Source organism: Squalius cephalus (genome assembly GCF_949319135.1).
Source record: "Squalius cephalus genome assembly, chromosome: 4".
In the NCBI taxonomy this organism is placed as follows: Eukaryota; Metazoa; Chordata; class Actinopteri; order Cypriniformes; family Leuciscidae; genus Squalius; species Squalius cephalus.
In genome coordinates this window covers 20,946,751-20,964,284 of record NC_137125.1, presented here as the reverse complement: position 1 = coordinate 20,964,284, position 17,534 = coordinate 20,946,751, and the positions used below count along the sequence as shown (strand labels likewise).

At 41.4% G+C, this 17,534-nt stretch overlaps 1 protein-coding gene and 2 long non-coding RNA genes across 3 annotated transcripts in view; all 3 read left to right on the top strand.

The window, feature by feature from the left end:
- LOC307157360 (uncharacterized protein) overlaps positions 1-17,534 on the top strand; it is a 160,246-nt gene that overhangs the window by 108,639 nt on the left and 34,073 nt on the right. The gene's annotated exons all lie outside the window — the stretch shown is intronic.
- Positions 4,057-4,904, top strand: LOC307156660. The gene is made up of 3 exons (XR_013820764.1): positions 4,057-4,139; positions 4,242-4,335; positions 4,855-4,904. It is a non-coding gene; the product is annotated as an uncharacterized lncRNA (long non-coding RNA).
- Positions 5,984-8,040, top strand: LOC307156659. Its single transcript, XR_013820763.1, has 4 exons — positions 5,984-6,019; positions 7,162-7,368; positions 7,620-7,697; positions 8,000-8,040. It is a non-coding gene; the product is annotated as an uncharacterized lncRNA (long non-coding RNA).

Below are 17,534 nucleotides of genomic sequence, written 5' to 3'. Positions count from 1 at the left end.
ATAGCGCCCTCAGGCTAGTGGTATGAATTGAAAACACAGTATCAGAGTACCAAACGCTCATAAAGATTACATCGACGCATTTGGGTATAAATTCAATAAATATTATTCCTGTCTATAGAAATATGATGTAAATCTATGAGAATCTATCAATATTTCTCCAAATCTGCACAGTTTTGAGCTAAAGCCCTGAGGGATGTTGTTTTGTGTATCGCTGTCATGACGACAGCACGGGAGTTTTTTATGAATGAAAGCGGCTGACGCGCATAATTCATATTAAAGGTATCGACTCATTTTTTCATTTCATAACTCCTGACACAAATTAAGACAGAACTGTCACTATGAGTTACTCAGAATACAATAGTGGTCAAATACTGAAACTGGAGTATTATATCTTTTTAATTATGTATAGTTTGTCAAGGTATAACATTAAATCTGATAGTAACTTTGAATTAAATAAATAAAAAACGCTTCAGTGTGTGGGCGCACTGGCAACGGTTAACAGGTTAACTAAAAAACTGGTTCGAGTCACTCCTGGATGACAAGCCACGTTGGAGCAATGACCCCATCGAATAACGTCGGACCGTAACCCCTCCGGAACAAACAAACGACCCGGTGGGCAACCAGGCGGAGGCGTTACCCCTTCTAGGGCTGTCTTAACCCTCGATTCGACCTCCCATACCAGAGAGGAGATGACAACTTTCTCAGGTAAAATACACTCGGGAGTCACCGGGCGTTCGGATGGATCAAAAATACGAGACAAAGAGTCGGGTTTGATGTTTTTGGAACCCGGGCGGTACGAGAGAACAAAATCAAAACGTCCGAAAAAAAGAGCCCACCGAGCCTGCCTGGAGTTGAGTCTTTTAGCAGATCTGATGTATTCAAGATTCTTATGATCGGTCCAAACGATAAAGGGTACCCCCGAACCCTCTAACCAATGACGCCACTCCTCCAACGCTAACTTGACTGTCAACAACTCTCTGTTACCAATGTCATAATTACGTTCGGCAGGCGATAGTCGATGAGAAAAAAATGCTCAGGGATGCATCTTGTCGTCTGAGGAAGCGCGTTGTGAAAGCACTGCTCCTACTCCCACCTCTGACGCGTCGACCTCCACCAAGAACTGACGTGTGGGATCAGGGGTGACAAGAATGGGAGCCGAAACGAAGCGACTTTTGAGGTTGATGAACACTGCCTCGGTAGTGTTCGACCACCTGAACGTCGTTCGGGGGGAGGTCAAGGCAGTCAGAGGTGCGACTAGTTGGCTGAAATTGCGAATGAAACGCCGGTAAAAATTGGCGAACCCCAGAAACCGCTGTAGGGCCTTACAGGAATCTGGACTTGGCCAATCTACCGCAATCTACCCCAATCTACCGTCACTGGGGCGGCAGTGGCTCAGTGGTTCATGTAGATTGTCTACAAACCGGAAGGTTGGTGGTTCAATCCCCGGTTCCATCTGACCAAGTGTCGAGGTGTCCATGAGCAAGACACCTAACCCCAGCTGCTCCCGACGAGCTGGATGGCGCCTTACATGGCTGACACCGCCGTCGGTGTGTGAATGTGTGAGTGAATGTGAGGCAGTATGTAAAGCGCTTTGGTGGCCATAGGTCTGTGAAAGCGCTATATAAATGCAGTCCATTTACCATTTACCACAGCCTTAACCTTGTCAGGATCCATGCGCACTCCCTCAGAGGAGATGATGTACCCTAGGAAGGGAACAGACTGTGCATGAAACGCGCATTTCTCCGCCTTGACAAAAAGCCCATTTTCTAACAATCTCTGGAGCACTCGTCTGACGTGTTGAACGTGTTCCTGGAGAGACGAAGAAAAAATCAATATGTCATCCAGGTAAACATATATAAACTGATCTACCATGTCTCTCAACACGTCATTAACGAGTGCCTGGAAAACCGCTGGGCTGTTGGAAAGCCCGAAAGGCATAACCAAATATTCAAAGTGCCCCCTAGGGGTATTAAAAGCCGTTTTCCATTCATCCCCCTTCCTGATGCGAACCAAATGATATGCATTATGTAAGTCCAGTTTCGTGAAAATAGATGCTCCCTGCAACCTCTCGAAAGCTGAAGACATCAACGGCAAAGGATAAGAATTCTTTACCGTGATGTTGTTCAGCTCTCGGTAATCAATGCAAGGTCGCAGAGAACCATCTTTCTTCCCAACGAAAAAGAACCCCGCCCCCGCAGGAGAAGAGGAAGGCTGGATGAACCCAGAGGCTAGAGAATCAGAAATATATTTCTCCATGGCCTCCCTCTCGGGAACAGAAAGAGAGTAAAGTTTGCCCTTAGGCGGAGATTTACCTGGCAGTAGATCTATCGCACAGTCATAGGAACGATGCAGAGGGAGAGAAGCAGCACGAGACTTACTGAGACTTACTGTTGGTGCAGTGCGTCGACGTTCGCCATCTCAGTCTTACCGGGAGGAGGGTCGATGATGGTGATGAGGTCTTCTCGGCGGAGATCCCACCCGATAGTAGCCTCATACTTACTACCGGGTTTGCTCTTTTACCGGGCAGGAGTGGATGAAATGGCCCGCCCGGCCACAGTATAGACAGAGTCCTTGGGATCTCCGCCTTTCCCTCTCCTCCCGGGAAAGCCGAGCTCTCCCCACCTGCATGGGCATCGTGGTCGAATGCGGGGCTGACCGCACGCTCGCACCACCGGGCTGGTGGTCCTCCGTGCTGGGCTGTGGACGGCTGGGGCGCGTCAATCTGGTCACACGATTCAGTCGAGCGTCTACTCTCAGAGCAAGTTCCACCAGTCCGTTAAGCGTCTCCGGTAAGTCCATCGCGTAAATCTCCTTTTGAACACGGTCAGCCAGCCCATGCAGGAACATATCCCACTGCGCCTCCTCGTTCCAACGGCACTCTGCGGCCAGGGTGCGGAACCGGATGGAAAAGTCCACCACCGAGCCTTCTCCCTGTCGCAGTTCGGCGAGTAATCTGGCCGCCTCCTTACCCGCCACTGCACGATCGAAAACTCTCTTCATTTCTTTGGAGAGTGCCTGGAACGAGGTGCAGCAGTTGTCTCCGTTCTCCCACACCGCCGTTCCCCAAAGCGCTGCTCTCCCTGACAGCAGGGTTAATACAAATGCCACCTTAGCCCGTTCGCTCTGGAAAGTGCGTGGCTGTAAGGTGAAATGCATGGAACATCTCGTGAGGAACGCTCTGCAAAATTCAGGCTCGCCGGAATATCCCTCTGGTGTGGGTAGGCGTGGCTCTGGACTCTCTGCTGCTGCAGGCGCTGGTGGTGGGGGAATGGGCGGCGTGGGGGGCGCAGTGGGAGTCCGTAGAAGTTGTACCTGTTGGGTGAGCTCGGACACCTGCTTCACGAGTGCTTGCACCGCACGACCTGTGCCCGAGATGCTCTCCTCTTGTCGGTCCATACGTGAGATATTGTGAGCGATGAAGTCGTTGATCTGGGACGTGCTTGCTGCATCCATGGTCAGGTCAGATCGTTCTGTGAGGAAATAACAGGAGGATGCAAGATGCAAGTAAAACTCAGTTTATTATATAAGGTCAGATGTAGACACAGGTCGGGGACAAACACTCAGGTGGCAATGAAGCAGGGACGAGATGGCGATCCGGTGGTGGTGCGGTGAGGTGATCAGCGTGCTCGAGTGAAAAACCAGGAACTGTGGAACATCCAGACGACACGAAGAAACTGACGAAATCCAGACGAAGAACTTTGCAGACGAGGCACAGGAACAGGACACACACTGAGGAACAACCACAACGATCTGACAACATGAGAGGGAAATTACTGGGCATATAAAGGGAACTGGGATTGATGACAGCTGGAGACACTAATCAACACAACGAGTAACCACACCCACACAGACACATCAGCATTGCTGAGTCCCAATTCGCATACTATCCGTCCTAAATAGTATGCGAAACTAGAATTAGTACGTCCCAAATCGTAGTATGTTGAAAAGAGTATTCCAAAGATACTCGGATGGTCTACTATTTCCGGTTAGAATTCGAAGTGCAGATCAATGCACACTCTTACGGCTAATATTGCCCACAACCCATTGCGTGCGGGAGGGAGGAGTTTTGCGATGGCTTTGCGGTGATGTAAACATGGCAGCCGGATGCAGCAGCGGAGATGCGCCCTCAGCTTTTAAGTGTAAGAATTCAAATGTTTAACCCTAATTAAAGTTATATTTTATTGTCTCATAATATTATTGGGTTTATGTTGTGCTAAAAAAGTACCGTGTTTATCTTGTAGGGTCCGATGAAGATACTGAGCGCCTCATTAACTGGCGCATTGCCAATGATGTCCTTTTCACAGGGAAAAGAAAAGCGGCAATCAAAGGTTTTGAGTAAGTAGCGGTCATTGACATTTGTATGCTTTTGTAGATGCTGTAGTAATTGGTATTTTACTTTATTTGTTATGTGTCATAGGCTTATATATTTGCTGTTATATTGTGTAAAAAAAAATTATCCATCGGATGTAGGAAAAGTCTGTCCCAATGTCTATCCCTCTGATTTGTTATAGAAATATTATTGTGAGTAATTAAATATACATCCACGGTACAACTCCTGTAAAATGTTCCTCTGTGTTTTTTAGTCCAAAGGTGTGCTCAGTAGGAGAAATGATATGGATATGTGTTTACTTAAATAGCTCTAGAAAGGAGTAAGTTAGTGTGAGAATAATTGAGCTCTAAACACTCTCATTTAATGTCTGTTTTATTACTATTTTAGGGTGTACAAGTGATACTCATAGGTTTTAACTTAGTAATGCATGTTCTGTGTTTGCTTTATAAATTCAAAAGCTTCCAATGGTATTGTTGTGAATAACTTGTAAATGTGCTTGCTGTGTTCTCTTTTGGGTCCACAAGAGCCTTCGTTCATCAAAGCGACCTGCTGGGAAAGGTTTCAGCGGCATGGGTTAAAGCTACACTGTGTGATTTTTACCCCCATCTAGCGGTGAAATTATATATGACTACCCAGTGAATATTTGTTTCTGTTCCTCTCAATTCCGAGGGCGTTTAAACTCCTACGGTGGCCGTATTATTCCAAGATTAACATGGCTTCCAGTTATCGACTTCGTCCATGACAATAATAAACAATACGTCTAAAATGAATAAAACTACAGGACAGATGTCAGGAGGTAAACGTCACCCTTGGAATCGGCTATCCCAGCATAATCAGATTAGGCTAACGTTACAATGTGTACAAAGTAAAAGCAATTAAAAATAACTAAAATTTACAGTGTCCTTTTTTATATATAGCTTAAAAAATTGCGCCTTTAAAACTATTCATCACCTGTGATCCGTCGCAGCACAGATTTATGTTACAAGGTAAACAATACTTTTTCACCATTGACGCGAGGATGAAGTTATACTAGAGGTCGTTCTGGCGTTATGCACAACCATGCTATGGTTAGACAAGCAACTATAAAAACTTCGAATTTACACAAATGAATTACAACAGGCTGAATTACCTGCCGAGAAGAAAGCAGGCAACCTCGGCGTCCGTTTTAAAATCTTTTCTCCTCATGAGCTCTTACCATCTGGGAAAAGTTACTCCAATATTGACTATGGTCTTGCTGATTTGTCTGTCGCGTTGACGTTTTTTTTAATTCTCTCTTTCAAATGTGAGTACGCACACACACACACACACACACACACACACACACTATCTTTCAAATCTGCCGGCACTCGCGAGCTCGCGAGTAATCTCCCCCTCGCATTCGTCACGGTGTCACTGAGTGAAAAACGCAAAAGGCGAAGCTTGAATTTACAGGCATGTCCCTCTTTGGCTAATGTAGTTTCAAGATGGAGGGGCAACATGGCGACCGGCATACGAACCCCACACCCGTATGTACTTTCAATGGCAGATTATAAACTTAAGAGAATACTTTATTACTTGAAATAAGTAAATATACATTAATGAGCACATATATTTTTGAAAGAACTAAGTGTTTTTTGCTAAGAATCAACTAAAAAAGTTACACAGTGTAGCTTTAAGAAAAAGTGGGAAAATCTTAAGCAAAAGTACAAAGTAAGTAAATGTGATGTATGTTGTCTTCTATTTTGCCTTGAATATAAATAATTAGTTAAAAAAAATGTAAGTAATTGTAAGTCTTTTTCCCACAAATGTTATAGGATCTTAAGTGTCCACAGTCAGGGGTCAGCACAGAGGGAGGGGAACTGACAGCCGCATCCTGGAAGTGGTATGGGGTGATGGATGCTGCATTAGGCTCAAAGCCATCCATCACCCCACCAGTATTAATACAGTCTGGTGACCAGGATGAGGCTGTTGGTCCCTCTGTTCCTGGCCCTTCTAACATTGGAGGCACAAAAAGGAAGAGAGGGTCAGGAGAGAGTGAGCTTCTTTCCTATTTGAGAGAGCTGGAGGAAAGGGAGGCTAAGAGAGAGGAAGAGGCACAGCTGCGAGAAGAAAGAAGAGAAAGAGAGTTTGAAGAGAGGGAGAGAAGAAAGGAGGAAGAGAGAAGAGAGAGAAGAGAGAGAGAAGAAGAAGCCAGGAGGAGAGAAGAAGAATTTAGAGTGAGAATGGAGATGAGGGATGAGGAGATGAGAAGAGAGGTAGCAGCTAGGGAAGAGAGGCTCCTTAATTTGATGGAGGTCCTGACCAAATCTTTAACTAATAAATAATTGTAATTAATTAATTAATCAGTTTGTATAAAGAGTTAATCAGTTATTATAATGAATTAAGAAATTAATCAAATTGTAAATTAAGACCATCTCTGGTATGATTTTTCATTCTGTTTGAGTGATTATGGTATTAATTCGTCTTAAATTATATTCCAGGAACAAAAATATGACCATTCTTTAATTCTACAGTAAATGTAAAATCCATTGATAATATACATTTTATATATACTAGTGCAAAAGGCCTGTGCAAAATCAGTTTTTGAGTGTGTTTTTAGTAATTGTTGGTTTGGTGTGTTTGAGAGCTCATTGTTACAATTACACAGCAAAAGTTCTGAGACATTTTTATTTGTCTTTGGTAGAAAGCAAATACTGATCCTGACATAATGACATAAAATAAATGTGGAAAATTGAGTAAAAATATAATATTCAGAAGTAAACAGTATAGCTGATTTAATGTTAAGCTAACAGAGTCTTTATGTCAGAATGTTTATTTTTAAACCACAACTTTTCTTTGTGCTTCTTTTACAGATACAACCCTCTAATGTCAGAATGTTTATTTTAAACCACAACCCTCTAAAAATGATATATTTAACAATATCATTTGCATTTCTCATCCAAACAACGCCATCTCAAACTTGGCACTGCACTTACTCGTGCCCGTAGCAAGACACCTGTCAAGTTTGAAATCCCTCGGACTAAAGGTTCGACAGATATGCTGTTAACAGACAGACAGACGTTTGTATAATTTTTATATATTTATATATATTATGACATATATTTAGTTATACCCTCTGACTCAGTCCACCATAGTTAATATCAGTTAATTATGTCCATTGGAATGAATGCAGAATCTGAAAGGGTTAATATAAAAATTAATTGGCACTGTATTCAGTTGTTGACAATTGATTGAGTTTATGAAAATCAGTATAGCATTTATGAACAAATTTGATTGACACACTACACAGAGTATTGTTTTTCATATATAGTAAACATCTGAAATCAAGGGTTGAGTAGTGGTTGGAGAAGCAGCCAGGAAAGGAGGAGGTAGTGATTATTTGTGGAGGGTGAGTCATTTTCTAAATTCTCCCAATTCCATAGGATTGAATTTTTCTACCTGGCTACAATTTTGCAGACGATTTTAGAGCTAATATAATGAAAACCCATGACACATTGTATGTTAATTGGAATGTTTTTAATATTAACAATACAAAAGTGCTTATTACTACGATCATGAAATAATTGTTTAACTGAGAATGTGGTTTAATAAAAATAACTTCTAGAACTTTAAAGCAATACAATATAAACTTTATAACAAAGGAAAGTAAAGATGGATGACTCTAAACATAGTCGTGTTCCATTAATGCAGGAACGTGGACGTCGGGTGCGGAAACTGCTGCTGCCAGACGGCTCCTCATGAAATCACCACACACAACTTCTCTGTTGGTGTCAGCGTTGTCTTCGTTGTTGGCATCCTCATCATCATCGCCCACATCTGCTTCCATGATGTCACCGGTGGCAAAGCACATGTTGTGTAAAATGACACAGCATGTAACAACGATGGGGGTGAAGTCTGGGCTCACCTCAAGGGCTTTAAAAAAGATGGACCTCCAGCGGGTCTTCAGCATGCCAAAGGCCCTCTCAATCACGCACCTGGCCCTGGAATGATGCCTGTTGTAGCGGGCCTCAATTGGAGAGGCAACAGGCTCACGGTAGGGGGTCATGATGGTGATGGGTGATGTCAGGCAGGGGTACCCTCCATCTCCCAGGATGCACCGGCCTTCGGGTGGGTACAACTGCCTGCTGTAAATGGCGCTGTTCTTTAGGGTCCTTGCATCATGGACAGATCCAGGAAAGCCAACACAGATGTCAAGGAACTTTCCTCTGTGGTCACATACAGCCTGGAGCTGGACTGAATGGAATAATTTCCTGTTAAAATAACAGGCTGCATTGACTGCTGGGGGCTTTATACGGATGTGGCAACCGTCAATAGCTCCAACTGCCATCCGAAAAGCAGGAGAGCCTGCAAGCCTGGCAAACCCTGCACCAACCTCCTCCAACTCTTCACCCTGAGGGAGACGCACCATCATTTTTAGCAGGCCAAGGATAGCCCTGCTGACCTTGTGCACAACCCTGTGCACAGTCGATTTAGGGATGTCGAATGCTGAGGACACAACCTTATAGGAAGCAGCATGGGCCAGCCAGTACAGAAACATCACCACCTCTATGTCTTTTGACCATCCATGATCAACCTGATAAGGCAGTGCCTCTATGAGGTTGATTATGGATGGTCTGGTCAGGCGCAGATAGGGGCGGAGGTCAGACTCCCTGTCCAAAAACATCCTCAGGATGGGGGCCGTTGCATTCAGCTGGCAGTATGGTGTGGGGTTATCAGGCTACAAAACAATAAATAAAAAGGCTCTAGTACAGTGTCATGCAAGTGTCTTTTTTATGTATTTCTTTTGATGTTTCTGTCTTAGATTTATACCTTACTATAAACCCTTATGAAAATAAACTCCTTTTACTACACTAACCATAGTTTAACCACACTGACTTATTTGTAGTAATACTGTGGCTGTACAAATGTTAACTTTATTAGTCCAACCAAAGAAACATGGTTACTATACTTTTACTATAGTAAAAGCATGGTTCATTTTCATCTGGGTATTTTTGAGTTATATACATAAGTATAAAATTAAGTATAAAATACGGTAAACAATAGTTATACTATAAACTTTCAATATTTGAACTTTAAAATAAGTAGCTTTCGTTACACACATTGCACATGAACGTCAGAACCAGCCGCCTCACAAACGACCTGCGTTTGGTTCTACGACGACGCCGCCCTGCTTCTTCACTCCTCAACTTGGTAGAAGAACACATTGTAAAATGTATTGTGAAAAAAAAACGATGAGAAAAAAAGATGGGAATAGTAAATAAAATTTTATTGGACATAAGAATGAATGAAACGTTAACAGTTGTGGTGTGCGTAACTAGGCAACCACGTTGTCGTTCAAGTTGCATGACGTCATCGAAGTATGTCCCAGAACGTGCATACTCTTTTGCTACACACTCAAAAGTATGTACTTTTTCCTCACAAAAAAAGTACATACTTTTAGGTCGTAGTATAAGTAGGCGAATTGGGACTCAGCCCATGAGACAGCCGATTCATGAACCGTGACAGACAGCCATTTTAAATAGTGCTTTCCAAATTTAAGACAGGTGTGGATCCTTATCTGGCAACCTATAAAAAGACAAGACAAGACAACAGAACAAACCCAAAACAAAACTGAACCGTAACAATATATATATATATATATATATATATATATATATATATATATATATATATAAATCCTTGAAAGTTTGTGAATCTGAAAAAATGTTTTCAAGGCCCTGGAAAGTTTTTGAAAATAAACATAAATAGAGACAGGTCCTTGAAAGTGCTTGAATTTATTTTGTGCAATAAGTTTTCTGGAAAAAAATTCCATATTCACTCCGGTCCCCTAATGTGTTATTTCGCCAACACTTCATGGCCTATGCATACTAGCTTGCTAGATTTACACTAGTTAAGCGCATTTACGCGTTACGTTCAGGGTTTTTCCTGCATAGAGAATTATGAGGCGGCTGCCTCCGTTAATTAAACATTAATTAATGTAGGCCTACTGACGGTAACAATGTTGCGCTGTTGAGGCTCGCGAAGTTATTTATAACATATTATAGTTAAGAAACAATATATAGTCTAGGCTACACACAACCAGAGAGCTGTTTTCCTGAATGCCATCAAGATTGAAACCAAGACTGATTTCATAACAGTTCAATAAACAAACAGTTAAAATTAAGTCACTTACATTTTAGACACAATGACTGTTTTTGTTCTGTTTCAGCAGCGAAAATAGTTCCAAACAAAGATCACAGCAGAACCACAGCGCATCTTACAGGAACACTCAGCGATGTTTCATTACTGAATGATTCAGTGTTTTGAACGAATCGGTTGAGTCAGAGATTCAATTACCCATTCATAAACTGCCTCATTCTGAATAAATCAGCCGTTTGAACGAATCGTTTGAATGAATGACTCAATGACTCGCTCATTAACACGGTCGCCTGCCGCCTCCTACTGGCGGTTTAGTTTCAAAGTATCATTCTTTTCAACATTCCTTATTTGTATATTCAAAAATATTTAAAATAATCTCATTTAATACAGTTATAATTTTTCAATGTAAATTATTTTATTTGATTGGTAACAGCCTAGTGTCTTATTATTTTAATTGAATATATTGATCAAATTTAAGAATTTGAAATGAAAGATGAAGCATACATTTAATAAAATTAGGGGGAAAATGCCCTTTATAAAGGTGCAAAACATTAGTGTTTTCAAACAGTGATGTAATGAAACATTGACAATTTATGTTAGAAGGGAGTAAAGCCTCTGTTTAGGCTATTAAGGAAATGTAATTTTGCCAAAAGAAGAACTTTTATTTTAAATGAATGTTCATTTTAAAGTGTGATGTTACCATATTATCATGCTTAACACTAAAGGTGATGATACACAGGGCAACTTTTTGAGCAATGTTGCCATCAAAGGGCAACCAGATGAGACACAGGGCCCACGACCGATCTAAATTATCCAAATAGAAATGTATTGCCCATTTTCAATGGGAAAGTGCCCAAGCAACAATCGCTCGGCAAGATTGCCCAACAACATTGCTCAAAACGTTGCCCTGTGTATCATCACCTTAAGAATTTGAATAATTGTAATGTGATGATCAGATGCAGATATCTAACTCAAAGAATATGGGCAATTTGCGGGCGTATTATTTATTTTTAACAGTGGATTCGGGTGACTCAAAATGCACCAGATTAATTAATTTATCTTTAAAATGTACAAAATTTTCTTACAGGGGGGCATGCCCCCGGACCCCCCTAGAGGTACCAAACTCCACCCACAAAAATAATTTGGGAAATACATTAGGCTATATAATGATCTACAAAAAATACAAATTTAATTATCTTATTATTAAAGTACATTATTAGGATTTTACCACCTACGCCTCATTTTGAGCCAGGAAAAACCCTGGTTACGATAAGTGTACGTTGTACGTTGCCATGACGTTCAGGCGCGCATGAAACTACGATGGTACCTCAACGTTTGTTGTTGGACACAACAAATGTGTCCCCACATAAAGTCCTTGAATTTGAGGGTATTGGACCTGCAAAAGTCCTTGAAAGGTCCTTGAATTTGAAGTTAACCAAGGTGTGGGAACCCTGATATATATATATGAACAAAAACGACCCTATCGCGCCGGCGCGATTGCCGACCTCAGGGGGTTAAGGTGTACTTTTTGAGTGAAACTCTTTCCACACTGTTGGCAGGTGTAAGGCCTCTTTCCAGTGTGAATTCTCATGTGGACTGAAAGGTTTCTTTGCTGAGTGAAAGTTAAAGTTTCCACACTTTTGGCAGATTAAATGTCTTCTAGATTCTGTCTTTTGAGCTATTTCCGTGAGGACGTTTTTTCTGGTATGTCTGAGTTTTTGGGGTGACCATTGTGCTGAAGAGTAGAGCCTGTGGTTAGGTTGACAATTGGCTAAAGTCCATTAAGACTGTAATTACAATATTTTTTTTCCAAAAGAATGGTTGTGCACCCCTCAGCACAGTGATAGTCTTTTGGCTAAATACTTTATTACATGCAGGTGTGCTTGTGCTTTTGTTAACTGCTTCGAAAATATGAGACATTTATAATGTAAATAATTGAAAAAATATATAAGAAATGTGTTTTATACTGCATCCAACACTTACACATGCAGTACCATATCTGATCACATCTATATATTATGAAGTGTATTACTGAATACAAAATTACGATATATAAGTGAATATATTGTCACGTATTAACACAATATATTATACTGTAGATTTTCAAATGTACTGTTTTATATATATATATATATATATATATATATATATATATATATAAGGTCACGAAACACAGGATCCAATTGCGAATTAAAGTGAAGGTTTATTTAGAACAACAAGGAAACAAGACAGGAAAAGCTGGTGTAGAGTGTCTGGTCAGCAGTTAGGTCCTTGGCAGCGCAGGGGACTGCAGTGGGCTGTAATCCGATCCTAGTAGACGGGGACCGCTGAAGGAAACAGCAGTGAACGTCAACCCAGGCAATAATCCAAAACACAGGCACAGAGAGCAGGAAACAGTCCGTAAAAACAGGAGAACTGGATGGATAAACTGCACAGACAGCAAGACAACAGAGAACCAGTAACAACGATCTAACAATGAACCTGACAAACACAAGACTACATATAGGACCCATAAACGAGACACACCTGCGGCTGATCTGATTGAACAGGCGAACCGTGACATATATATATATATATATATATATTAGGGGTGGAGCCGAACCCGAATACGGTATTCGGAAAGGCACAAATAACATGGTTTTTACAAATACTTATTTCAAACAAATACTTTAAAAAATATTTGTATTCGGGAACAAGAAAACCGTTATATCAAAAAGTTGCGTTTTCTCATGAGACCGCAGTACATGCCCGGATGAGTGAGTGAGAGAGAGAGAGAGTGACGTTCAGTCGGGGGAGGGGAAAATATAAAAGAATAAAAGCGGTAACTGACACAGGCTGCTCCACACATCTCCATTCTCCACACAGCAACAGAGCTCGCTCGGCTGAGCGAAAAAACTTAACTGCGTCACAATTTTGTTTAATGTTTTTTGTAGCTTAACTGGGTTCCAAAGGCAATTTATAACTTTCAGGAAGCGGAGTTTGATCGGGATATTATTTCATTACGCTGCAATCGGGTGCTCTGTGTACGTAACGTTAGCTCTGTGTTAGCTTGGCTATTTATAGACTGTTGACAGAGTAACGTTAACGTTTGGTTAAAAAAGTTTAAAAAAATGCTTGTGTAGTGTCGAATTGTATGCACTTGTGGGAGTTATATGCTACGTTTAACTTATGACAGCTAAGGGTTTTTTTTTTTGTTTTTTTTTTTGCAGACAATATGTAGACTATAGGCTAGTTAACCTTAGCATTATAGCATAGCTTCCAGTCACTCATTAAATTAGATTAAACTCCCCACATGGATTTGGGCAACCAAATAGAAAAGAGTGTGGCTGCTGCTGAGCCATCTCTTGGTCCTCCACTAGCCAAAAAAACTTGCTCAAGTTCTGTGTGGAAACATTTTACAGTCAGTGCTGCAGATATTACTAAAGTGATATGTAATGTGTGCAAAAGTCAAATCAGCAGAGGCAGAGATATCAAACATCTGTCAACATCTGCTATGCATAATCACATGCACTTAAAGCATCCTCTCCTGGTACTGTCTGCCAATCCCACCACAAGCACAAATCCCCCCACCAGCACCAAATCATCATCACAGCCATGTTCTACCCCTGCAAGTCAGTTTCAATCACCTATATTAGCTGCATTTAATGCAAAACAGGCTTATCCACCCAACCACCCCACTGCAAAGCAAATAACAAACACAGTGGGAGAAATGATTTGCCTTGACCTGATGCCCTACTCAGTAGTGGAGAATAAAGGTTTTCATAAGCTTCTCAATGTGGTTGCACCTCGATACTAACTACCATCTCGTTGGCATTTCTCTCGCACAGTTATACCACAACTTTACCAAGATGCGAAAACAAAAGTAAAAGAAGCTCTCTCAAAAATTGAAGGGAAATTTGTGCACTGCACGTCTGACATCTGGACGAGCAAATTTTCCACAAATGCATATCTTTCTCTCACTGGCCACTGGATAGAATGCAAACAGAGTCAACAAGGAATAGATGAACATAAACGTGTGACAGCACTTCTCAAGATGGAGGTTCTTAATGAAGATCACACAGCAGCCAACATTCTATATCACCTCCAGGCCATTGTGAAACAATGGCAAGATGATGTTGGAGCGAAATTTTCTGTTGAGTATTTTGTCACAGATAATGCCACTAACATGCTGCCCTACAAAACAAAAAGGCAGTAACTGCATTTTTGGTCAAAAATGAGTTATTATCATTTTCATGACATTCAAGGCATCCTTTGTTATGTGACAAAACATCTTATCTCAAATGTGTGTCGTTTTGGAGAAAAATGGTAATAGTTTTTGGAGAATCTGTAGTTACTGCCTTTTTCCTTGGTATGGTGCCACGTTTTTGGTAAGTAATACAAAGCAAGTTTACAAAGCAAGAATACAGTAACTGCAAAATAGGGGTAAAATATCAAATTAAATATGAGGATTGATATTTACAAAGAATAAGCTAATATAAAGTAACAAAACAGCCACATGTCCAATAATCTACCTACAACTACTTAGGCTGGATGACAGGATAACTTTAAAGTCATTTTTCTCAGTTCTGCACTCTGCGTAGTTACTGCCTTTTTGCTTTGTAGGGCAGCATGGTTAAGGCAATGGCTGATGGTAACTATGTGCACATTAGGTGTATGGCTCACAACTTACACCTAGTGGTAACAGCTGCTATAAAGGAGTGCCGGGGAGTGACCAATGTGATATTGATTGCTCGCAGGATCACTGGGTTTGTACACAGATCAAACAAAGCTGTGAACAAACTTCACAAAATCCAGGAAGAGCTTGGCCTTCCCAAGAACACTTTGGTGCATGATGTGTCAACCAGGTGGAATTCTTCCTTCCACATGCTCCAGCGGCTGTTGGAGCAGAGACGATCACTGACTGCCCTGAGTGCAGAGGTGGATCTGGGAGGTGTAATGTCACACCATCAATGGGAACTAGTGCAGGCCACTGTGAAAATACTACAACCATTTGAGGAGGCAACACGCACTGTGTGTGAGGATGTGGCTTCTCTGTCTTCTGTTATCCCTTGTGTGCAGGCTCTCAAGAGTGCATTAACAAACTTAAATGTGCATGCGGATGTACAGGCTCTTCCAGGGGCTCTTAAAATGGTGACCACATTGCAGTCTCAGTTGGCTCAGCGCTTCCAGGCTGTCTTTGATGACTCCTCTGCTCATTACTTTAAAGCTACCTTACTGGATCCCCGATTCAAGAGCTCAAGGCAGATGTGGCTGCAGAGGTGGATGCAGAACTCCAAGCGGATGATGTTTCTGGGGTACCTGAAGATGCCAGTTCATCCTCAGTTGAGAGTGAGACCAGTGGGCAAAAAAGCCTCTTTTGGGGGGCAATGCACAATCTTGCTAAACCAAAAGCCAAATCTGCCTCATCTGGTGCTATGACCTCCCTCAAGATAGTTGAGAGCTACTTAGCTGAGGACAGCACTGAATCACTGACCTCAGATCCTGCAATGACCTTCTGGTCAAAAATGATGCAGCCACAGCCAGCTCTGGCTCATGTGGCAATGAAATATCTCACCTGCCCCCCAACAAGTGTCTCCTCTGAAAGGATCTTTAGCACAGCAGGAGATATTGTGTCCCCACATCGCTCCAGACTGCTCCCCTCACATGTGGAGGAGCTTGTGTTCACAAAATACAACATGGAGAAATTTAACTGAGAATATGTTGGCAGAAGATATCTTCTTCCAAGTGAAATATGGTTAAGTTATGGATAACATAAAAAAAATTAAAACATAAAAAAAAAACATAAAACATTTTAAAAAAAACATAAAAACCTTTGTGTCTGTTTTTTTTTTGGCAGAAAGTTGAAAATAGCAGGGCTGTATCTTTTAGTTTATAAGAGTATTATCTACAATACAACTTTTGTTCTGCCAGATCTCCAAGTCAGGAGTTGATCAAGTTTAGTTCTTGGAATTCTGTGCATTAGAAAGAAGTTATTTCAGAAAACAGTTCTTTGAAGTATTATTTGTTTTTATTTTGTCTGGTTAGCATCCTCCAACAAGGACGGGTGGTGGTGGGGTTCATAATGTTCACAATGGTATTTTATTAGTTGTTGGTTAGCCATCGATGAGTTGGCTGTTATGTTATTTTCTTTTCAATGATGTTCCTTGTTATTCATTCTGTCTGTTCAGCGTCCTCTAACAAGGACGGGTGGTGGTGGGGTTCATAATGTTCACAATGGTATTTTATTAGTTGTTGGTTAGCCATCGATGAGTTGGCTGTTATGTTATTTTCTTTTCAATGATGTTCCTTGTTACATTTTCATTCTGTCGGTTCAGCGTCCTCCAACAAGGACGGGTGGTGGTGGGGTTCATAATGTTCACAAATGGTATTTATTAGTTGTTGGTTTAACCATGGATGAGGTAATGGCTGTTATGTTATTTTCTTTTCAATGACGTTCCTTGTTACATGTTCATTGCTGGATTTATGGAAAAATATCAACCAATATTTCCATATCCATAATTATTATAATAGATTTAATTAAAGAATACTTACACTATAACGTAAATTAGAAGTGTAACGCAAAAAAAAAACCCATAATTTTTACGCCTATTTTTAATTTTACTCGAATATAAAAACAAATACAAATACTTTTTCCCCCTTAACAAATACAAATACAGATACAAATACTGGCTGCTTTGCACACCCCTAATATATATATATATATATATATATATATATATATATATTAGGGATGCAACGGTACACGGTAAAATCCCGGACCGTTCGGTCAGCCCTGCACGGGACAATCTACCCTCGTGTCCCGCGGGACTTCGGTTTTGCCATTGAGTTCGCGCTGATCCTTTTAGTTTTTGCTTTAGGCGCCGTTCACATATCGCGCCTAAAAACGCGTAGAAAACGCTAGGCGCGCCGCGTTCTCCTTTTTCCAAAGCGCTAGGGCGGTTGCGCTCCGGAGGCGTCTGTCGTTGCTAAAGCAACCATCAGCTGCGCTCTGGTTGGTTCTTGTCACGTGACCTACGGTGCGCTTGCGGCATTCTGAAAAGTTGAGAATTTTCTCCACTGCTGGGGACATCGTTAGTGCCAACCGGTC